At 36.1% G+C, this 24,807-nt stretch overlaps 1 long non-coding RNA gene across 2 annotated transcripts in view; it reads right to left on the bottom strand.

The window, feature by feature from the left end:
• Window positions 1-24,807, bottom strand: part of LOC134430081 (uncharacterized) — an 87,694-nt gene that overhangs the window by 50,403 nt on the left and 12,484 nt on the right. The window contains exons 2-3 of one of the 2 annotated variants that reach the window (XR_010030729.1): window positions 20,626-20,690; window positions 17,233-17,326 (exon numbers count right to left, since the gene is read on the bottom strand). This is a non-coding gene — a long non-coding RNA (uncharacterized LOC134430081). Of the gene's footprint in view, window positions 1-17,232; window positions 17,327-20,625; window positions 20,691-24,807 lie in introns of those variants that run through there. The other variant, XR_010030728.1, reaches the window with a different exon arrangement.

Genomic DNA, 24,807 nt, shown 5'->3' with positions numbered 1-24,807 from the left:
GAGCTGAGCTGGTCTCATGACCGAGATGGACTTTAAGAGGAGCAGAGGTAAGACGCAGAGCAGATTGAGCAATAAAATATTCACAGAATATATGCCACAACCACAAATAATTGAATTAAGCAATAACAAGGCAGACACAGGGCATTTCCTGGGGATTAATGACTAGCTAGGAGAGTTGATGGTCCACGGCGGTCATCAATTCCCTGGGAAATGTCCTGTGCCAAGGTCATCGTTGCTATTATAGCTCCCTTTTCTTTCTTCCAGCAAAAAAAAAAAAAAAAGAATCCCACATTTTACCTGTTTTCAGTGTCATCACTCCTTTAGATGACTGTGGAACAGATGGGTGTGAATGGCAGATCTGCTGAAGGATTTCTGTGTAATTGGTGTCCAGTGCCACAACCAATCAAAACCCCTTTATCACCATTGAAATTTTAATCAGGCTTATACAATATTTCAGTTTTTGACTCATCTAACTCTCTTGAATCCCCAAATAATAATTTTATTTTGTTGTGGTCTGCAACTCTGACAAATCTGTGTCTGCATTATAGCTGGGTGAACTGGAGGAAGAGAAACATATTTTATTCCTTTAGAAGTTTTCTGGCATAAAGAATCTGCTAAGAGAAAAGGGAGAGAATTTATGCATTCAGCCTGCTCTTTGGCAATAATGTGTGGATTTATAACATAAAGTACTTGCCTCTAACAGGTCAATAATGGAGATAATTAAATCTGTCTTTGCTATTCAATAACAATTATGAATTAAAATTTGTTATGGCATATTTTTCAATACAAGGCCTACCATGACTGAATTCCTCTAAGCCATAATTTTATCCAGACATTTTAAAGATATTGTTCTGTGGCAAGTATGTAAATCTTTAAAATCTATTTTTCAGACAGTAAAAAAAAAAAAATTAAGCACTAAACCCAAAGGTCCAGAAGATAAAGGAGCTTATGAATATCTGCATGCTCTTGGGTCAAATTTATTTTACAGTTATACCAATATTCCTTAACTCATCTCCAGGATTTGTGAATCTTAGTCTATCACTTTTCTTCCCCTTAAACTAACATTTCACATTCAATTAACTTAATCTTGAAATAGAGCAGTGTAGAGCAAAAATTTTTTAAATTACTGTTTATGATCCTTTATACATGTTCCTTTTAAGTACATTCTCTGTTACTGTTGGCATTTTCATAGTTCGTGGTGTGCAGCAAGTAACTCTTTCTTCATTTCAGCATGATGTAGTTAAACTGCTTATTTTCACATGCCTGAAATTTTTTGGCTCAGTATACCCATATTAATTTAACTGGCCAATTAGTTGTTATTAAAATATTTTAAAAGAACATACAACAACATATGCACAACAAATTATTTCTTTCCACAATTTTATTAACATTTTTGTAGGTAGTTTCCAGTTTCTCACCTCCCTTTCCCACCAAGAGTGAGTCTCCAAATTTAGGAAAACAGAGTGCATGTTAGATTCAGGGCTCACTAAGTTTCCTTACATTCCTTAAAGCTATGTTGAGATCATGGAAAAAAAGGGCTGCATTAATGAAATCTTTGAGATCCTTTCCTTGTCTCACTCTAACATTACAAGTTGATGTCACACTTACAACATAATAGATTCAGATCATCCATGTCAACAGGTTGGTGCTCCAGGAATTTTCAAGAGTGGGTGAAAGATTGCTGTCAGATTTAATTGCCCAACAAGGTGAAAGTTAGCAATCAACATAATATAGAGAATGAATTGTCATGTATTTAATTTCCTTTTTTCTGGTCAGCTTTAACCATGTACCACATGTTGTTCAAAGAAATGTTTGTGAAAAGATCAACCTAGAGTTGGTCCTTAACACTGAAGTTTTAGCTGGCAGTTCAGCATTGGCAAGGAGAATATCCTATATTTTTCTTGTAAACCATTTGTAGCAAAAAAAGCAGGTTTTTTTTTTGTGTAGCTTTTTTAGTTCTTAATCTGTGAGATGGATTCTCAGATAACATATCAATAGAAAAGCAATATAAAATGAAAAGTGCTAAATAATTTAGCCAGACCTTCAAAATTTTCCCTGATCCTTTCTGCAGCAAAAACAATGTCCCTTAAATGCACAACTCCACAAGGTGAATCGTTTCCCATTATACTTGCACTTCTTTGAATTAATCAAAGCTGGGCACAGTGGTAGTTGGAGAGTAAAGCAGTACTATAGTGGAAGGCTGCAACTTCTTACATCTGTCTGTGTGTGTGCGTGGGTGTGTGTATCAGTACATAAGAGTTATTTACCTTGCTAAGTCTTTGTCTAATGACAATATCATATTTAAGGCATGAAATTCACAAAAATTTAAAGCAATATATTTTTAAAGATGGAAGAAAAGACCGTCAGAAACAAGCAACAAAATATCAGAATTATCTTCAACTATTTGTCCCCATAAGCAAAATAATATAAAGCAAAAAAACCCTTGAAAACACAGTCATAAAATGGTATCAACAGTAAATCTATGTTGAGGGAAAAGGAGCTGCCGTACAGTAGCTGAGAATCTGGCCTAAAGTTTACACATAAAATAAAGAGAATAGAAAAATGCCACTGTTTACTTCAGAGGGTTACACATTTCAGTTTATTGCCATAGATCAGGTATGGTCAATTTTTAGTCACTGGAAATGAAGAACATATAATACTGTTGTGCATATTTAGTATTTTATAGCATTTTTTGTACATACTATAACTATTGAGGTCCACATTATATTTCTGGAAATATAGCATCTATTGCCTCTGGATATCTTATTTTACCTTTGTGGAACAGTTGACTTACTGCCAACAAACTCAAAGCCAGGGTCCTGCAAAAATTAAAATTTCCCAATGTGAGAACATTTACAGTAATTGCCACTATTACTGTAAAAAATGATGGTGACCATAGATTGAAACAACAAGCCATGTTGCTTCAATACTGGCCACTGAATGAGATTCCCTTAAATATTGATTCCAGAAGTATAGTCCTCTGCTCCCTTGCTGCTATTATAGACAGCTAAAGATCATATTTCTAGATGCCCTTTTATGTCTCCAGGCTCTTCCATCGCAGATGAGAAAAGAAACACAAAACTGCTCTATAGCATGAGCCAGAGGCAGCAAAAAATATACAATTGCTTTCCCACCGAAGCTGTTACTGTCCAGGGAATTCTGTGATGACAAATGGAGAGGAGGTGGTATACACAATTACAGGCAAGATGTAAGGACATCAGTTGGGTATTCCTTGTACCAGGTGTGCCATGAACCAGGAAGTTGAGTGAAGAAGCAGGGACTCTTATGGATTAAGTGGGTGCTGTGTTCTAATGAAAACGGGACGTGACTGAGTGCTTGCATGATGACCAAGCACTCTTCCTCCTAAAACAGCTCTGCTAGTTTTGACCCACACCAACAAGCACAGAGGAGAACTCTTTGGGGATCTCTCCTGAGCTGCTGCTCCCTTCTTCTGCCTGGATCCCTGAGTGGGATCAGCATCAGTTCCTTCACCAGGAACCCAGAAACATAAGGAGACAATGTGAGCTGTCTACTCCCAACATAGGCTTCATGGTCCACGCACACATTTGGGACTCAGTGGCAGTAGATTTGTCCAAAATACAAGAAAAACCCCTGACCAGCCAGATGAGTACAAAAAGGCTTAAAAAACCTCCATACTCAAAGCACTTTGATTTTAGTGATGGAGCGCAGACACTGCAAACAAAGAAGGGAGAGCTGTTTCTAAACAGGTGAATACACTTGTTTGTTAATCATTCAATTACTTCTGGCAATGCCATAAGGCATTTTTATACTGTCCTTGTGTTAAAGAAAACTTTCAGTCTGATGAAACATCACACCTGTGCAAACATGAGGTATGATGCCGTAAGCTTTACTTACAATTCCAGTTGTTTTTTTTAAATTGCATGAAGTATAATCCACAATAAGACACTTCATTGTTTGCAATTACAGATGTATCTCTGAAAAGGCTGATTGCTTAATTACACCTCTTATTATGACTATTCTGGGAAATTTCTAAAAGGAATCTAACAAAGAACCGGATGAAGGTTTCCTCGGTGTTTTTCAGTTAGGGTTTGACTGTTCAACTTTTAGATTAATTGAAGTCAAACAGTTCAGCTTCTATTTTCTATTTAGTGTAATTTTACTTCAGGCAAATTTCTCTTATGTAGTACTTAATCCAAATAAATAATATTATTCCAAACCGTCTTGCTTCCTATTGCAAAAAATTGTTAAACAATTGTCTTTGAAAACTCCAGTCATTAACTGTGACATTCTTTGAAAACTCCAGTCATTAACTGTGATATGTCTCAATGTTAATATGTTATTGTTAGCAGCTGTAGCAAATTGCCTTTCTTACTCATACACACTAGAGCTAAACCTTAAAAAGATTTTTTTAAAATAATCCTTCTGTTAATTTTACTCCTTATTCACAGATAGCTTCCAATTTGATGTCTGGAAATTTCAATTCACCAGCTTTACAGATATACAAATTTGGTCTTTGTATCAGAAGCCTGATGAAAATGTCATGGTATATATGTAAAGAAAATGTAGAAACCAAGAATTAATATATCTACTTTTCTATTGTTTTTCAATCAACCATTGTTCCCTGAATAAAAGTAGAAATTATTTTTGAGGGTTATAAAACTATTTTGTTCATTTATTTTCATAGGGATTTTTATTAGGTGGATTATTTCATTGGAACTAGACTGAATTCCTGAATTCAATCAGACATCTGATTAAATTTTTCAGAATTAAGGCTAGAGCAGAAATACATTTTATTAGTTCTGGAGAAAAGAGTATTCATGAGTGCTTCTTCTAGATGAATGCCTAAAAAAGGACAAGTAGTCTACTCAAAAGTTCTTAGCCAACTAAAAATGTTCACTCTTTTCCTTCTAGACCTTTCCTTTCAAGTACTTGTGAAATATTCAGGAAATATTAATTAAAATGGTTGTTGCTATTGACTCGGTCCTATTCAGAACCATAGATATGCAGAAGTCATCGTGTAATAAATTAGTGTCTTGAAGCAGACACTATGTATCTTAAAGCTGTGTCTTGGGAAGAAGTCCCACTTCTGTTTTTCTAAAACTAGAGTCCTCAGATGGTAAGATTTGTCTGGACAAGCCCCCGACTGACGTGATCTAATCTTGAACATAGCCCTGTTTGGGGCTGAAGAGTTGCAGGGGTCTCACCCAACACAAATTATTCCACAACTGTAAGAGGAAATTTCATGAACATGAGGAGGACTGCAGGTATCAGGGCCCAAACAAGCTATGGCAGGAGGGAAAATGTGGCTTCCAGTTACTGAACAATAGAGTCCTTACACACAAATATGTTTAGGAATGACATAAAATGGAAACCAGCCAAAATGAAGAAGAAAACAATGACTTTTGTAACTGCAAATCCATTGATGGACTGGAAAATCCAGGGCACACAACTTCCTCCTAACCCACTGACCCATGGTAATAAAAATATACATTTAAATACATTTGCTTTTACATACTCAACATTAGTAGTATCAAAATGGTAAAACCAAGCAAACAAAACTCAAGCCAAATTAACTGCTTCTAAGTTGAACCTGTGCAACCATGGAAGAATAGCACATATCACTCAGCAGAAATGGATCCAAAAATATTTTAAAAATGCTTTGTAAAATAAACATAACAAAGTAACACTAACATTATTCACAGACATTCCAGGCTGTTAGGAACATCGCCAAAAGCAAGTGAGTACCATAATACAGTGATACATTTTCCTACGGCAAGGCAAATAATTTCCCTGGCAGCTGAAATAAAGTGTTGACTTTTCTTGAAAATTAATTAGCACAGAAACACAAGAGAAGAAATGAAAGGCTTCTTGTTCCTAAAGGTTATTCTGTAAGGAAATAAATCATATGAAGGTATGCAGTGTGCTCTCCTGTACTTTATGATTAAATGCTTATAATATAGACAGTCTCTAAGCCTCAGCTTTTGCTAGGAAGTTCACATCAAAGGTGAGTTAAGTCTTTATTATAAATACATGGTAAAATATATAAACCAGAAGTGCTTTAAGGTGGGAGATCCTCGGGTTTCAGTAGAAAGACTTTTTTTCTTTTTATCAACTAATTTTACAAGTGACGTCCCAAATTTATGCTAAGAACATTTTCATGAAGCTTTTCCTCTCCTCTTGGCAGAAGGCCTTAAAATCTGTGTCAAATAAATTAGAACTAATGTCTATGGCTAAAAAGAGAAGCCTGTTAAAGGGCAGTAGTAATCAAGACAAGATAATAATTTATCTGTGATTTTGTGGGTATTAGTCTAATATCCTGTCTATTCACAGCATGTCAAAGATAAGAGCAGTCACCGGTTTACTGTTTTTCTGCCCTCTCCTTCCTCCCTCCCTCTATCCCTCAGGCCTCAGCAGATAAAAGATAAAAAACACATATTAGGCCAATTGCAATAATATTCCACTAAAAGGGATACACTGTTACTATTGTAAATTAATGCTTTAAAGGAAACTAGTAATAGATAATTATCTGTCCCTTAGATAATTATGCACATGAGTAATTCTGCCTCTCTGAAGAGTTTATAGGATTTACTGGAAGTCCCTGGAGGTATCAACAGTCGCATGTGAACCTGCTTACAGGATATGTCTGTAGTTCCAAATGGCAGCCAAGATAGTGATTCCTAGAGAAAGTTTCAGGGTGGAACATAATCAAGAGAGATACCTCTTGGGGTTTTTTGTCAAATCCTTTGTTCCTATATGTATCAATTTAAACTTTGTGGTTTAAATCTCATATTTGTGCAGACCACTGCAGGTACTACTGCAAAAAAGGTGTCTCAAATGTGTTGTTGAACTTCTCTCTAGATGCTTACCAGTTGTTAGATATTAAATACTGTTGATTTTGTCACCTTATTACCTTTGAAGACTCTCCTTCCTGATGGGGAACCATTTCAAATAGTCAAATAAATCACATAATTGTCAATTCTGTAGTTTTTATAGCCATTTTCCTGTCATGTAGTGATACAAAGCAGCCTTGAGAGTTGACTCTAAGAGCTTCCCCATCTTGCAGAAACTTCAGGCTCACACTAGTTAGTGAAGGTAAAGTGTTTTTCAGCCTCATATTTTTTTACAATCTGCTTTTTGGCAAGAGTATTCTTCCTTAACTATGTTAGAAATTGAGGCTCAGTTCACCTCATAATTAAGGCAAAGTAATTTATTTAAAACTGAATTATTTTGTTGTTGTGCATGGTGGCTAACCTTTCATATATGATATATTATATAGATATCTTATTTTATTTACAAATGTCTGTTAAAATAAATTACTAGTTCTGTGATCCGTTCTGCAAGGCTTCTTTATAGCAAAGCTCTCCTGGGAACTCTTATGCAAATAAAATCCATCTGGAGATTGAAAGTAATGCAGGTAAAATTATGAACAATATACTTAATTTTAGGAGGATTTAAAGGGATATAAAAGCGCACTTCATTAGAAAATCAAAACTACCAGCACATGTCCCAGTCACTGTTTTGCAGAAGTGCTGCTTCATACAGCATCATCCATCCTCCCCAAATTATTGAAATTTGTGGCAGATGAAATATAGATATGATTTATGTATTTAGTATTTTTCATAGTTTAGTGACTGGTTTGTAGTAGGAAGAAAAACCTGCTAACAATTAGCAAAATATTCAGTGATGTTAGTAGTTCATTAGATTGTGTATTCTAGCAGGAGTCTATTATAGCTATTAGGAAATTATTTTATTTAGTTTCTTTTATTTCAAAATTAAAAATGGTCCATGAGTGGATGTTATCAGGATTTGTATTATAGAAATTAATTAAAGGTTTGTAGCTATTGTTTTCTGTAGCTATGGAAGAGCAAAATAGCATAAAAAGAATGTCTTAGTTGTCTCTACTTTAAAAGTATATGTGTCTTGGAAAATTCAAGTCACAGAGTGTCACACTAGGGCTATTGTGTAAAATCTAGGAACCAGCCCCAGCCTTACTTCCATAAGCCAAAAATACGACTCCCAAATCCTGTAATTTAAAATGTGTGAAATCTATAGAGTCTAGTCCTGCTTTAGCAATCCCTCACAAGGTAAGCCCCAAAGGACTAAAGGGTGGGGTTTTTCGTTTTTTTTCCCATCAAAATAAATGAAAGAAGAAAGAAGGAAAGGAACAAGAAAGGAAAGGAGGAAAACACCTGCTTATTATTTTTTTGTGTGTGTGAGGGGGAGGAATCTGCTATTAAAGTACTCTTTTGGGACACATTTTCACTTTTATATGATGCACTTCATCCATCAACAGCACCAGCAAAAATTTAAAGGCGACAATTTTGAAAAGTTTGATGCATTTCTAAAGGTAAGTGCATAACAAGGGAAAAAATAGTGACTTTTGTGTTAGGGAGGACTAGCTGAGTTTCCTGGGTTTTATCTGAAGAACGAAAAACTGTAACTGAACAATTTGGACAGTTCTGACAGCATTTCTGAAGCAATCTTTGTTCTTTTGTTTGCTTAGAGTTACAGGAGGAGAAACTTTTGGCATCAAGAAACATCCTTAGCATTATCATCATTTTATCACCATGAAAATACATTGTCCAGCGAGTGTTTTAGTTGGAGTTTTGAAAGCAATTCACTTTTGTCTTCATGAGTTAAAAGTTTCTCCTTTTCCAATAAGACGGACATTAATAGTTTCTTGGTTTGTTTAATGTGAGAAAAAGCCACAGATTTCAGGTTACAAATAATGCTGCTCAGTACAAAAGAGGTGGGGGATTGTGCCCTTTGGACTTCTGCATGAAGCTAGGGTCTGTGCAGATTGTTGGAAAGGCAAAATGCATAGCAGGACTGTCAGCAATAAAAACAAGTCAGAGAGGATAAAAGACAAATCCAAGCTCTGTTGAAAGAGAGAGTCACATTATTCTCACAGTTCCTTGCAGAAAAAAAGCCGTAGAAGGAAAGACAATTGTAGCCAGCTCTTTCATCAGGAAATGGGGCTTCAGCCATGAGATTCTGGCTTAAAAAGCTCTTAAATTCAAGCAGATCTCTCAAATCTTGGGGTATATAAAATAATCACTGTGTACAAAATAATATTGCCTCCTTCTGTAAGGAGGCAAAATTTCTTTCTCATTGGGACTGAATTGAGTGGGAAGTCTAAGAGGAAGAATCTTGAAATTTGTCTTCAAAAAGCCATTTTTAATTAAAGATATTATTGATCCCTAAAATTCTTGAACTCAAAGGTGAACCAAACTAAAGAAGAAAATAATTAAATTAAGGTTTTATGTGAGGCTCTTGTACATTTGCTTCACATAATATGTCTCTTCTGAGACCATGGGATATCACACAAGATTTCCCTTTCATGGAGGATATGCCAGCTGGTAATATCATGCCTTCTTGCTTTCTTTTTAATTGCAACTCAGTGGTGTGTTGGCCTGTATGTCACTGCCCATCCTTAATCTTTATTTATAATATACTCTAAACTTTGATCAATCTTTTTAACATTCTTCCTCATCAAACTCCTACTCTATTTTTTCTTTTGCTTTGGGTTTTTTGGTTTGTTTCTGTTTTGTTTTTCAATCATTGCTGCCTGCAATGCGTATCAGTGACTGCGTTTGTTCTGACAGTTCTAGGAAGCTGAGCCAGGTGTCATGCTTGTTTTCTGTTTTCTAATGCATTTTCTGTTATACTTCTCTGGATTATGGATTGTTCTGTAAGTATATGTGCATATGTATCTCTACATATGCATACATATACATATTTGTACATATGTACATGTGTGTGTGTATTTCTGACATGTCTTTATTAAATATCTGTATAGATATTACATATAGAATATGTATGCTTTCTTCTTTCCACCTAATCTTATCCCAGCCTTTTATATAGAATGTGTTAAGAGGGAAAGAGAGAGAACCAACAAAAAAAGAACCAAAACCAACCAAGCAAAAATGCTTTTCAGTGGTTTGTACTACACAAACATTTTGGGAGGTCCTAAATAGAAACGATTTTGCTGCATGTAAGGATGGGTGTCTGTGAATGGACTTTACAATGCCTGCCGTAGCATGTGGCACTTTTATCTGTACTTCAGGCCTGCCCTTGATTTCTGCTAAAGCCCAATGCAGTCTCTCCTAAGCTGCCTCTTCTCTAAGTTTAGCAAACAGTCCTGTGTAAAAATCTACTGCAGTCCTTCATCCCGGCATTCTGGAGGTCTAACCTGACTGGAGGCCAGGAAGCAGCCTTTATCTCAAAACAAATACTTCCATTTGCATTGTAACACTACAAAGGACCTATGGGAAGAAATTCTCATGGCAAAACCTCCCAGTTTTATCTGCTTACCTACTGTTTACTAGAAAAAAACCAACAATTTTGATGTTAATTATAAACTGGAAGTTGGTTGGTTATTTGCCTAATTAGATGTGTAACGGCCTAACTGTAGATTTAGTGGCAGAAGTCAATCTCATATTAGTAGTGATTAAAATGTGTTTCTGTTTCCCTTGTGAACACATTCTAGAGCAGAAAAGTGACCAGCAGACTTGAAATTGACTTACGACGCCTTCTGACATTTCATAGAGAGTCCAAGGAAAATCTGGATATGGTGAATAAATTCTGTTTCCTTCAGAAAAAGTAGTTTCTTCTGTCCAGGTAAAAAGTGTGTTTGCTTAGCAGTGAGAGAAAGTTGCACTGCCTATGCTGTGTGCAGGCTGTCAATAAATAAAGAAGTCCAATTTCCAGGGCTGTCAATAAATATATTATGTATGAGGTTTTTCATTATGTTCAGATGCAACTTGAGGTATTGTCTCTGCCCTCTTGGAACTAAAGCTATTTCTCTCAACTAGAATAAGATTCCCTTAACACATATTTGCAAATACATTGTTAATAAGCCAACGAATTGCATTTAAAGACAGCAAACAGGTTATTTTTATTTTCTCTTGATTCCTTCTGGGTACTTTGAGTGAACTGAAAGGCGATCTTAAACTTGTTTTTATGCTGACTTCATATACTGAGAAATGCAACATTTATAGATAAATGCTCTCACTTTTAATGAAAATTATTAGCTATTAACATTTTGCTTGGAGGTATAAGCCACAGCCCAAACTCCTTTCAAATCCATTAAATATGCTTGAGACCCAGCTGTCAATAGGCACCATGAAGTAAATTTAATTTTCAGAGTCAATACAGAGCACAGCTGCATTAAGCATAGGATAATTTTGGCACATTATTAATTTGAATGGCCATGTAAGGCATCGTCTAGACAAGATATAAGCCCAAGTTTTCATAGGCAATCTGTACATAAAATGCAGTATGTCAAGGTTGTAAAGAATACTAATAACACAGATCTGGCCTATTAACCAATATTGATTGCTCTTACTGTGACACAGTCCAGTAACTTTAGAGGTGAAATAGTAAGATGTTCAGCACTGCTGCTTCTTTTTGAAAAGCAACACTAAGAATGTACTTTTTCAGATGAGGCTTGAATGCCTGCGATCTCAAATGTTTACTAGCACATGCATGATTTCTAGTAATCTATTTCTGTAGATTAGGCCATTTTAAAAATAGGAGATTCATCAGAGATGGCAATTAGTTTTGCTGGTAATATGAAGCATTTTTATTTCAAATGCTGTCAATATTTGATTTTTTCATAATGATTGTGGCTGTGCTCTGCATAAATAATGTCTGTTTTAAAAGGTTAAGTGAATTTATATTTATAGTATTTATATACTTGCACAGAGTCTGTGTAACATTTCCAAGAAAAAGATATAAAAAAGGAAAATTAGTATTTTGACAACTGCACAACTCTGTAGCAAAATTTTTCCTAATATGAACTACCATATGAACTCTGTTAAATGATGGCTATTTTGGTGCTTTTTTTTGATGTGGGTAAACTGACTGAAAGTTTCTCTGAATTGCTAGTGAAGTGAATCTTCTTCACTTTCAGATAATAACAATATTTGGTGCATTGCACACTGAGCCTGGAGGCTTGGGTTCATTAGTGCCAGCCCTGTCTGTCTCCACATTAACAAGTAACAGGGCAGTAGCGGGGGAACTGTGGAGCACAGTAGTTGGTGCTGGGGACCAATATCCAATATTGCCATTGTTTGTATTTCCGGTGGTTTTAATTTGAACTAGGTCTGGTGTGGTACCAGTGGATCAAATGCTCTGTTGCAACTGTAATCCTGTATAAGTGCACTCCCAGGGGGGCATCTTAAGAGTTTTGAATCATCCAGGTTGTCTGTCCCAAGTGAACGAAAGCACAGGAATGGGGAGAACTCTGAGAGATAAGTATCAGGAACTGAACTACACCATTAATGTGGAGAAAGCCTTTGGGTTCTTATTGGAGGTGACTAAAGAACATAGACTAATTCATAGGTCAAGTTAGATTAGAAGAGACATCAAGAGGTCCTCTAGTCAAACTTTCTAAGCTGGCAATCCAGACCTATGGCAGTAGAGAGGAATAACCACCTTCACAGTGCAGGTTAACACATGCTATGATCTGAAAAACTGCTAACGTGTTTTTTCCCTTAACAAATGATGGAAGACAGGAATAACACAGTTCAGCAACTCAAGTTAACTTGGATAAGTGCTCAGCATTTAATGCATAAAAAATACCTATACTTATCAAATTCTTTCACAACAGAATAGTTTACTTTTTCTGAGGCCAAAGGTATATTTTATTTTTGAAGTATAAGGATGACTAGCACTACTAGTTTTACCTTAGTTAATGCAATACCAGAGAGTATTTTTCTATAAAATTATGATTTTATCCCTGTTTATAATTGTATGCATCATGATTATACATATAATAATTAGGATCAAATGTACTGCAAAAGTCAATGCCAAAAGTTTATTATAAAAGTAGTAAATTATTTCCTTGCATTTCCTTAAAATTTGTGTTTCAAAGAAAGCAAGTGTTCCCTTATTTCTTTATTATATCATATTTAACTAGTCTTGTATGGAATTAGGCTGATTATTAAATTACATGCTAATAATTTATGAGATTTTTAGTCTTCTGTTTTTTCAAAGAACCTTTTATTGAATTCTCATTCTTCCCTCATTGCCAAATAAAAATATTCAGAATTCGTGGGACTGAAGTAAAAAAAAAAAAAAATTCAACATGTTAATCTTTTTTCTTTTCTGCTTTTTTTTTAATTTTTTTTTTTTTTATTATTGGATGAGGGTCTCAGGAAAAAGTCTGACTCCAGGAACATAAAATTTGAAAGGGACAATATATTTGCAACAAAATCATTAGAACTGGCATGACCTAAAAGTTTTGTTCTTCTACAAACAATTTTCCTTAAGGAATCTCATGGCTGGTTGGTGCTCCTTGGGACATGAAATAAATTCTTGATCCCACTGAAGCTCATTCAATCAAATGTACTGGCGGAGTCTGTCAGTGTTAAATTTCACCTCTTTTACACCTCTTTTTATAATATAGAATAACGAGTTCACAGAATATTTATTTTCTTTGTTCTCTGATTCACAATTGCCTTTTGGCTACTAAGTCTGTAGTTATATAATATTTTTTTTATCAGGATAAATATAGTTTCCCTTTTGATTCCTGTATGTATAAATTTTCCTCTCTAGGTTTTTTTCTTAGAACATCTATATCAAGTTAAGTATGATTGCATCTTTTTTTCCTAAATAAGTTCAAATTGCATGCTGGATATTACAAAGTAATCAGTATTTTCTGATTTTCAGATTGCTATGTTGGCATATTACAAATATTTTATGATAAAAAGTTTTTAATTACTTATTTTGACTTCTATATTAATAACTAGCTGTTTCTAGTCTGACTGGTTATTGAAAAATCTACTCTTCAGGTTGTTTCATTTATGTTTTCACCTTTGTTTCACCTCATCATCTTGTACGAGTAGTTCATGGTATTTATAACTTTCCTACAATCCATTACAGAAAAAAGGATGAAATTACAATTTCCAAAAGTCTCTCCCTTATAATTTTTCACGTGCAGTTTCACAGTTAAGGGTAGTTGTTGACTTCTACATGCAGGTTATTTCTGCTAAATGTTTCAATTTTTCATGTGTTTTGATATATGCTTAGGTCATCATGGTTTCCTTTGGGTCTCACTAATTGCAGACCAACAGCTTCACTTAATTCCAGCTTTGTGAGAAATAAATCCATGTAGAATTCAACAGGAATACTCAGAATTTACTATCTGTACTTTTCTGCAGAGCCCTTCTTAAAAGAAGAGGGAATCTCCAGCACATTAGGAATCTCCCTCTTTCTTTTCAGTGGTGTGACCTGAAACCTTAGATCTGAATACATTTGAACATTGAAGGAGTGATTTTGATGCAGACCTGGGCATTTTGGGTAGGTTTTTTACACACATGGACACCCTTTTTAAAAAGAAAGTGGAGGATTTGTATCATTGTTACATAGTATAAGGAAGTGTCGCTGGCCAACAGAGAATCAGATGAGCAGAGAAAGAATCAGAAAAAGAAGGTGGCAAATATTTGTTAAATAACTCAGCATCAGGACCTGCCCATATGTAGTGTATGTCTGGAAATACTGAACTCCACAAATCAATTTACAGCGGGGCTTATCAAAAAGATGTAGATGGGATACACAGCCAATAGTTATCTTTGAAATATACTGAAATCATTGAGGTGAATATTCTCCTTGCATTTATTTCTAGCTACCAAATGGTCTTGAAGTCTGAGCTACTGCCTGGAACTTAAAACTACAAAAGAGAAACTTGCTAAAATAAAAATGTGTTAGTCTGCTAGCACAAGCTACACTGGTATTGCCACTGAACATAGCCAATAAAATTTGCCATGTACCAATAATATGTTGCATTCCAGTATTAAGAAGAGAAACATCATCTTTTAGCAGGTCCAACTTGTGGGTCTTGCAAAGCAGGCTCTATGCTTTCATCAGAGTAGGAATATTTTCTGAGTGATTTGTACAAAGACTTCTGAAGTGTTAAGGATGCTTAAAAAGATGGCTTTTAAGTAGAGGAAAACATTCTACTACCATTTTGGAAAGAGCAATTTGAAGTGTCTTCTTACTGCAAAAGAAAAAACAACAAAATAATCTCAAAATTGAGCAGGATTGGTTAATATATTTTTATCAGTGTGTTATCTCAGGAACGCTCTCTGTGCACAGAGATTTGGTGTTACGACTGCTTGGTACCTTGCAATGGACATACATTGCTCACATTTGAGATGGAGAAGCAGAAAAAATCTGCTGTCTGACCTTTAAAAAAATTAGGCTAGTCCTGTGTTTTTGTATTTCTGGATCTGGGGAAAGCTCAGCTGTACCTTGTACACAAATTTATTCCCTCTTCTTCCATGCTTTGGTTTCTTCTGTCAGTAAAAATCCTAGATGCATAAACCAGCAGGAACAACAGCACACTCCAGGCACCTCTCAGGAGGAGAGCAGGAGCAGAGAGCACCCTGTTGAGTGTTGCCAACCCTTTACACCTATTGCTTCTTCTGTTGCAATGGAGCCCCCAGAGTCCTTGCAAAATGTTAATTTTCCTTTCATGACAGTAAGGCACAAAGCACAGGAGGATGAAGCGAAGAAAAAACAACAAAGAATAGGACATTAGCAATTAGTTCAGGTATTTTTCACTCCCATTAAATATTTCAGAAGGTGACCCATGCTGAGAAATTGTCAGCACTTCACCGCTGCAATTATGGCTCCAGTGGAAATCTTAGTGAAGCTAATGAGTGCTCTCATGTACAGACGGCCTGTTGGATTAGTGTCATTACTCACTGTACAACCTGGGAGAGTGGCTGCAGCCAAGACAGGTGCCCTACCAGGCTATGGACTACACCAGCACGTCGCAAAGAACAGGTATAACCCCCACCACAGGTTTCTTACAGTCCAGCTGTAGGCAAAGGGCAGGAGAAAGGAAGTGCCTTGGCTCCTGCTAGCTCCACACCAGAGCTCAGAGACAGTGAAATAAACAGTTGAAGGTCATACAGAAAGTTTGTGGCGGAGCGAAAAAGTGAATGAATGCAGAGTTTCCCAGGTGAAATCCAGTAATTTCAGCTCCACACTGCTTTTCACTCCCAATCATTCATATGAGCCAACAAAGACCATTTTTTGAGCAATGCTGTACAGGGATTGAGGCTGCCCAGCTGCTATTCTTTCTCACAGCATATCTCTTTCACCATTGCTTTCTTTAAATGACTGTAAGTTACTGACTATATGCAGGTAGCAATAATGAATGATATAATTAGCTAGATAATTCTGTTTTTCTTCAGTAAAAGCTTAATAGTTTGTATAAGAAAGCACTAGATTCCTTTCAACTGTTGTTGTTCTATGCATATGCTGAAACCACAAAGGACATTGATTATTTTAACTATGCTCAATTTGCCTTTGAAACCAACATTCTAAAAAGCAAAAGAGCTTAAACAAACATGAAAGTAATCTAATACTGACATAAACATGAAAGATAATAAGATTATTATGAATTGATCTAAATATTACTTAAAATAATTAGAAATTATTTTCCCATGGTATACCATTTAAGTTAAGCAGCTTCTTAGTGTTACTTAGAAAAACAAGCACAGCATTACTTCCCAGAATTTTAGTTTGCTTTGTTTATGACATTCAGTAAAACAATGGGCAAATGTGCATTTCTCTTTATTGCTTTATATTTTGCATACAGTTTGTAACCAACTCTAGTTTTGTACCAGTTAATTTTCTAAGGGCAGGATTGTTGCCATTTTAATACTGTATCATTTTATTGCTTTAAACCATGAACCAATTGAATATTTTTTTCTTTCTTGGCACCATTTCTTCTAGTTAATTTTATGAAAAGCAGTAACATGAAGGAAACAAGTCATGCTAATAACCCTTACAGCCACCAAACAAAAAATGGCATGCATAGAAAAAAATACCAGTTAAATTTCAGTGCCATTTGTCAAATTAGCTATGGGGGCCACTCTCCAAATTAACTCCGTTTGGCTTGCTTTCACTACCTCAGTCCCAAATGATTTATTGGAAATGTGGGTCTTGTAAGAAACATAGCATTTATTTTTCTTCCTAAGGATTATCCAAGTTATCTGAATATAACTATATTTTTGAAAATAGGATTAAAAGCTGAGAGCCCCAGGTTTTCTCTCACGATTTAAAGATCAACCTGCCTTTATACAGTCTGGCAACTGTTTTCTTTTGTAATCTAAGAAGTACTTTTCCTGATTAAAAGAAAACAAAAAAAATAATTTGGATAAAGTATTTTCATTAATCAGTTAAATATTTTAAACACTTAAGTGAATTTAATAATAAATCAAAACAGGAAAGATACCTGGACAGTTTGGTAGAAATTTGAGGACTTCCACTGTGTTTCCTGTTCAGCTCTTCAATCTGAATTTATAAAGTTTTCCTTTGCATGCCAAATCTAAGACAAAAGATTAATTATCTTTTTGTTTTTAAAGACTGCAACTTCTACATATTTATCAAGGTGTGTCATAAGATGTAAACAGAGTTTCTCTTTGGCTGTGTTTGGAAATCGGGTAGGAAAGACTTGGAGAGAGATCTCAAGAATTGTTCATGAAGCACCAAACACAGAAACAGCAACAGTTTAGAAGAGAAAGCTTTCAGACTTGAGTCTGAAACAAAAAGACCCTGACACATGGCAGCTGTAGGTGGGAGAAAGAACAATTGCTTTCTCCCACCTTGTAATTTGGCTCATAATGTCGGGACCCCTCATGATGGGCATTTGACTTTCCTGGAGCAAGCAAAGGCAAAGTTTCTTAGGCCTTCTGAAACCTAAGAATAGCCTTATACCAAAATGACTTTCAAGGCAGCATCATCTCAAAGGGAGCTCCATAAAAATGGTCCTTAGAATAATTTCCTTCCAAGGTCTGGCATGGAATAATTGTGGCAAGGAAAAGAGAGAAGACAGGACCAGAAGTGTACACTGGAAAGAAAGGGAAAAAATAACACTATGTTACCTTGGGTGAATACAGAAAAACTGTGTAATTTTTTGTAGACTGAAATACAAGAGTCAGATATCCATTTTCCTCTTGTCATCGTCTCATGCTCTCTCCCCACCACCTTCCTTTATTTCTTAGGTATCTGATTTCTTATATGCCTGTTTCTACCAGAGAAATGCTCCAGATCCCAGAATTTCATAGAAAGGGCTGTCACAGTCTTGCTAGACCTGAGCTGTAAGGCTTGTCTTACGACACCACAGATTTAAAAGGCAAGGTGTGCTCATCTCACATACAAGGTGAACACTTGGTGGGCAGGAGGAGAGCCTCTGTCTCACACCATGGAGAAGAGCTTTTTACTGCCTGGAAGCCCTGTCCTTTCAAGTGAATCCCAATTGACACTGAACACAAATCTCCCACAAAAGTGACTTAATCCATGGGGTAGTGAATAGGTGCCTCTTAATCTGTCCCTCTGGAAGTGCTCTTCTTCCAGGACATAACTAACTTTCATCTCTGCAGGGACTGTGACTGTATTCTCCCACATTCCAGGGGAGTACCCTGACCATTGGACTGTGGGATTTATTTGTAATTTCCCTCTTTCTTCTAGCCCAGTGAATATTTCATTACTTTTATACACAGGTATATAGACAAACACAGAGAATCATACACTCACACATCTATAGAATAGTATCCCTAAGTATACTTTTCACAACATATGTTTTTTTCCTACAATTGGAGAACTGTAAAAAAATATTACAGATGCCCTGTGTTCATTTAAGAAAAACCCAAACAAAACTAACACAAAACCTCTAAAAGGGTGAAATGAAAAATTTTTACGTTAGGAAGCAAATTTCTTACCTATTAACATTACTACCCCACAAGTGGCTGAAACATATCTTTGGCCTATTGCAATGACTCCCAGAATGTGTGTATTGAAGCTGTGCAAAAATCCTAAACCACAAGTAACTCCCTGGGTTTCAGTTTTTGTTATAAGCTCAACACTCAGTTCAGGTTCACTGAAAGGACATTACAAGCCTGGAAAGTCCATGAATGATGTAATGCAGATCTCTCACGTGGCCCACTGTGTTCCAAGACACAGCATATTGACAGATAGCACTTGCCCCTTATTTAGGGGGCACTATCATTGCAGCACTCCAAAGATCCAGAGCTGTTTCACGTATACATCACTAAATGAGGACAAAATGCAGGGAAAGATAGGGAGGCCACAAAGTTATTATTTTAAAGTGCTTGAAAATAGGTCAGAGGAAGGATGCTTATGTGGCAAACTCCGGAAAAAGCAAGTTGGGTGAGGTGAGATTTATAGTACCCTCTGAGGTTTTAATTCTGCTCCTGTGTGCATCCAGCCTGTACTCTAAAAGAAGCAGGCTGTCTCATGAAAAATATCCTGCCACAACATAATTAAGGTCTGTAGCATAATAAAGGTTCACAAAGAATCAAATAAAATTTTTGAGGCATTTTCTGTGTTCTTCCTTCTGAGATGAAGCCTTATGAACCTTTTCAGCTAAATCTTTCTACATATGAATTAATTTTTTTTAAAATAAGTAAAAATCAGAGTTTATTTTAACAGTAAGCTCCATGGAAACAGACCTAATTGCTACATTTTGGACATTAAGAAATTATTTTCAACTAAAGCTGAACATAGAATTACTGTGAACAACCACATAAGGTGATTGCTACCTCCAGGCAACCATGGCCTACACCAGCTTTTAGAAAAATGGGTAATCTAGTTGCTGTCAGAATACAACAGCTGTTCTAGTGGCATGCAACCAGAGTTTTCCTGAGGAATCTAAACTTAAAAACCAAAATAATAACTTGCAAGAGTTTGTAATTCAGCTGTTCATAGATAAGACTATTGTGGAACGAGAAAATCCACTTCTTCAGCCTACAGACTGAGTTAGTTGTGTGTTTTTTGCTTTTGAGGTTTTATTTAAGGGGGAGAATATTGCTTCACTCAAAGTATTCAGTTATTTGTTACTAATCCTGTACATTTCACTGAGTCTTTCTCCAGAATTTTATTGTTTCTATTTTCTGCCACACAGAAAATATCCACGAAGTAAGATAAGGACCGAGACAGAGAGACAGGAGGTTCCTTTACAATTACTACGAAGGGACACTGTGTAGCCCTTTAAAGACTGTATTTTGCTAGTCCAGCTCACATCCTCATTGCTCAGAAAATATATCGTGTCGACATATTGCGCCGCTGGGGTGTCAGATTCTTCAGTTCTTCCTCAGTTCTACCCTGTAGCCACTACTTAAGAGCTTTCCTAAGTTGGATACACCAACACACACACACGGGATTCTCCCCCCTTCTGCACACTCTTAATCCAGCTCCTTTCTTTAGCCAGACAACGGAACAGTAGATTTGTCACTAAAGGAGGTACAGTTTGCCTTCAATCATCTCAGAAGAGAGCTACCTTTAAAGCTTCTGTTTCTTTATGCCTCTGGCAGAAATAGTTGATAAATTTAATCTAAGAAATGAATTCCTGCTTATAACTGTTACTTGATAGATCTTATTATTCTGACAATTCAACAGAAACCACTCCTGCATGGTAGTTATTATTCTCACACAGTTCTAATCCATACTATGTAGCTTTTGTACACAGATTAGTACTTTATTATATATAAATTATATATTGTTTGTTTAATCTAATTAGGTATTTTGCAAATAAATACAGAGCAGAATTATACTACCTGAACATTAATGTAAAGGTTTGAATACTTAAAGAATGAAACAGTTGCTTACCAGAATTTTCTGTTGCATTAAATAAAACATCCAGTTGGCATCTTTATGTGTATCACATTTTCTTTCTGTAAAATATTTTGTGAAGATGCATGAGATAACATTAGAAGATAGTTGTTTATAATTCAAAAAATGTCCTGCTAATGCTGAAAGTATTGACATTTCTTCCTAAGGTTCTGACAGAAAATACAATACACTGTCTTATGTCAATTGAATAATTAGAGATTATAGTAATTCCTGCAAGGCTTTCATATGTGGCGCATTCTAAGAAAATTTCAAAAGAAGAAATTTGCATAAAGGTGTATGTCAGGAAAAACCAGGTGTCTCTTCTCCTACAACAATGACAAGCTAAAGAGAAAAAAATAAAACTCCTCTGGGGAAAAGTGTTGGCAATGCCCATGTAAATGTTGGGGAAAGCCTGAATTGTAAGTGGAGAAAGGACTTGTCATTATGCTCCACACCATGTAGGGGAAGTGGTATATTCAGACAATAATGGAGCATTTAGCATCCTTGGATTCAAATATGGTAATGAAAGAAAATGATAACCACTCACACTGATTTACAAGATCACTTATACAATTCTTAAGCAAAAATAACACCTTTCAAACATCAGTGACTTAACACCACTTCCCCTTTCCTTTTTCCTTTTAATATTGTGTATATATTTTATGTGCATTTTATATACATTTGTCAGGAGAATATTAATGTTCTGCTTTATGATTACCACCACCTTTCTAATCATTGCTTTTTATTATTCTTGTTCAGTACAGCTTAGCCGCCGAGCATGAGCAATGAAATGGGGGGAAAAAGAAAAGCAAATACTGTATTATATCATCATCTGGGGAGCGTGATTGTTTCTGCTGTGTTAATTTACACTAAAATCTATGACCCAGTGAGTCTGATTGATTGCCAAGGGCAGAAATACAGCCCCTGGCCTAGTTTATTTTGTGAACTGTAGCCTCAGATATCGCTGCAAGCCACAATGATATTGATTTGATATACACTAGATGGGTCTTTATGCTCTTTGGGAAATTTATTGTGCAGAGTCAGAACTCAGACAGATGGGGAGAAGCTGCTCTTTAAATTGAAGAGGGTTATCATGGTTTGACTCCTGGGTCACTCAGGTTACCGAGTGGCCTGGGTCGGAGCAGGCTCAAGGGATTAGTGCTCATCGGTTTTGAATGTCAAATCTCCTCAGCGGACTTGAGTTATTGCTAATAGGAACTTGCTTGGGCCTATAACATTTGGATGGCCTATAACTTAAACATCATAACCCTTTTTTCATGTCATAGTCCTTTAAATTATGGCTGAGCATGCCACCTCTGCTCTGGACGTTTAGCAAGAGATGGCTGTGTGTTATAAAGAAACTTGCCTCCAAGGTGGACTTCACCATTACAGCTCTGCTCCGCAGGAGAGCTGTACCCCCACGCTCCAGTGTCCACAGCCATGTCCCCTGCCTTGTGGCTCACTCCCTGTCACCACCCTGGCTTTGCACGGGAGATACAGAATAGTGCAAGCTAGAGAATAGCTCTACTTTTCCCTGAATTCAGTATTTTTCCTTCATGAGGGAAGCAGAGGAGGAGGTGTGGGTAAACTTCAGGTTGTGGGACAAAAAACCCTGCCATGGTGGGAAATCACACATTCTTTGGCAGTGAGTGAATGAGGAAAACAAAAGGGCTTCTAAACTGGGATAAGGATTTAAGAGATTTTTCTACATAAAACAAGACCAGGTCTGCTATGATTAGCCTAAGCCTGAACAGCATTTTCACTTAAGCACTGCTAATTGTTAACCAATATTTCATGCTACAATAAATGCTGAAGAGACCAGGAAAAATAATATCTACGAATTTAAAGGAAAACATTATTCTATATTTCATAATACACCCAAACCTTTTAATTACCAAAGCAGAATCTCACTATATTTTAATGGGTATCTCTGACAGAGTTATAAACTGTACACAGCCCATATTTTCACATTCAGTGTTTGATACATTTCCTTTGAGATCAAAAAAAGGATTTTCAGTCTCATTCAGAGAGGAAGGGAATTAACCTGAAGGAAGTCCTATGTATCCAAGAGATGGGAGAGGGCTCTGTGCTGCCATTATGGTGGGAAAGGGAAATCTGGTTTTTTACAAGTAGCTTCTGGCTTCCTATGTACAAAAATTAAGAGTTCTCTCTTTTTCTCTTCAACTAGTATATGATTCACACAGGACCGGGAGAAAGTCAAGTTTGTTTTTCTTAAGCAGCTGTTTCCTTTTCTTGATCTGATTTGGTGCAACTGGGAATCAATATTTCAAAGGAAAAAAAGTTGTCTGCAAACTAAAATTGCAACACTTATTTCCAATAAAATAAAAGGGAAAAAATAAAATTAAAAGCCTTCTAGAAACACACATATATTCCATCCCATTTTGCATACCTATACAAAACAAAGACATCTCATGACATTAATGGTAAATGGCTTAGCCTAGTCTTTTGGACTTGGCAATACACTGCAGCTCTAGCTGTGGATTACAGATATACTATTACCATTTAAATATAATACTGCCTGGCTTGTATTCTGGTCTGAATTTCCTGGGATTTTATTCTTCATTTGAAGTGAATACTAATTGAGAAAGTTACACATTTATATAGCTCCTGAAGAGTAACACCCACTTCACCTATCTCTCTCTTGTAAATTAATATGTAGCAGATGGTGAGCTGAGATAGTTTGACAGCCTACTTACAGCACCATCACTTTAACCTCTATATGAAAAAAAAAATCCCATTAGCTTTTCTGCTGTTGGGCTCTTAACCCCCCAAAGTATCCTTAGTTATCATATCATGGGATTTTCTGCAATGCCAAGGAAGAAAATAATTAAAGATACCCTCTTCCATTGAAATGCTTGTTCTAATTTTACTGGGCATATCTTTTCCTCTTAACTTCTCCAATAATTTCAATTTAAATCTTCATTTAGAATGAGATTTTTCTTCCAAGGGGATTTTTTTTATCTTCAGGGACAACTTAGAGCACTGCAGAAGCAAACACAGAAGCCCTTCCATATATTATGATTAATGTGGTGTAAGGAGCTCCCCTTGCTAGAAATGCAGAATCAAAGGAAGCAGAGCCCATAAGTAGAATTTAAATTCAATACACATTGGAATCTTATGGTTCAATTCAAAGTGGCTCTAAAGGAAATAATTAGACACTCATCAAGGCTTTCAGTAAGTAACAACTTTCCCTAAGAAGGGCCTGCTCAAAGTCTTCATTCAAAGTACTCAGTCACTTTTTTCCCCTCCACTTTTTCCAATAGAGAAAGAAGAAGGAGTTTTTGAAGATTTGGGAATCTTTATTAGAACCTTTAGGTTTAAATCTCCCTTAAAATAAATGGTCTAATTGAATGTTTTCTTCTGATGGGCTGATAGAAGTGTTTTATTTGTTGCAGAATACAAATGTATAGATCATTGTCAGAGATTTGCAAAGTCATTGATAGTGTGTATTTAAGACTCTTCCACATGGACTGAAACAAGATATTGCTCACTCCCACAGCATTGTTCACATTCTGTTGTTTGGGGTTTAGAAGTGTAAGAGAAAATGCTCAGTGACTCTGACAAAATATCTGGGCTGGAGGCCTCACACGTGCAAGATAACAAGAATGTCCCATAATTTGCGAGCTTGATAGTACATGATTGTCTTAGGCCACTGTGTTCACAGGATCCAAAATGTCGCCTTAATCCTTGCACATGGATGAAAACTTTACTAGTATTAGAGTTTGATTTCTGTTCAAATCTCCTATTACATGAGAGTGTGAATGGAAATTTTCAGTTTCATCATTCATCTCCACAGCTCTTCTTGACTCTGGTAATTTTACTACACTCACATACACCCAAACCCAGGCACAAATAGATTTAGTCGTTTTTCCCTCCTCACAAGTATTTACAAAAACAAAATGCTGACTTACACACGCATATACTAAAGACTGTCTCATTCTGACATACAGAGAAGGAATTGACATTAAAAATATCACAGATGCTTTGTTTGGATGTCTCTTTCCTTTCCATTGTGAGTGAATGTAAAATGTGTCTGCCCTCATGTCTGATGCCTGAAGACCAGGGATGTTTCAAGCTATCACCACATCAGGGGCATCACCTGTGGCGCAGTCAGAAAAATGTCCTCTTTTTGAATATTTTTGAAGTCGCTTGTGCAGT

This window comes from Melospiza melodia, chromosome 1 (assembly GCF_035770615.1).
Source record: "Melospiza melodia melodia isolate bMelMel2 chromosome 1, bMelMel2.pri, whole genome shotgun sequence".
Classification (NCBI taxonomy): domain Eukaryota; kingdom Metazoa; phylum Chordata; class Aves; order Passeriformes; family Passerellidae; genus Melospiza; species Melospiza melodia.
This window is presented reverse-complemented; position numbering and strand designations above follow the sequence as displayed.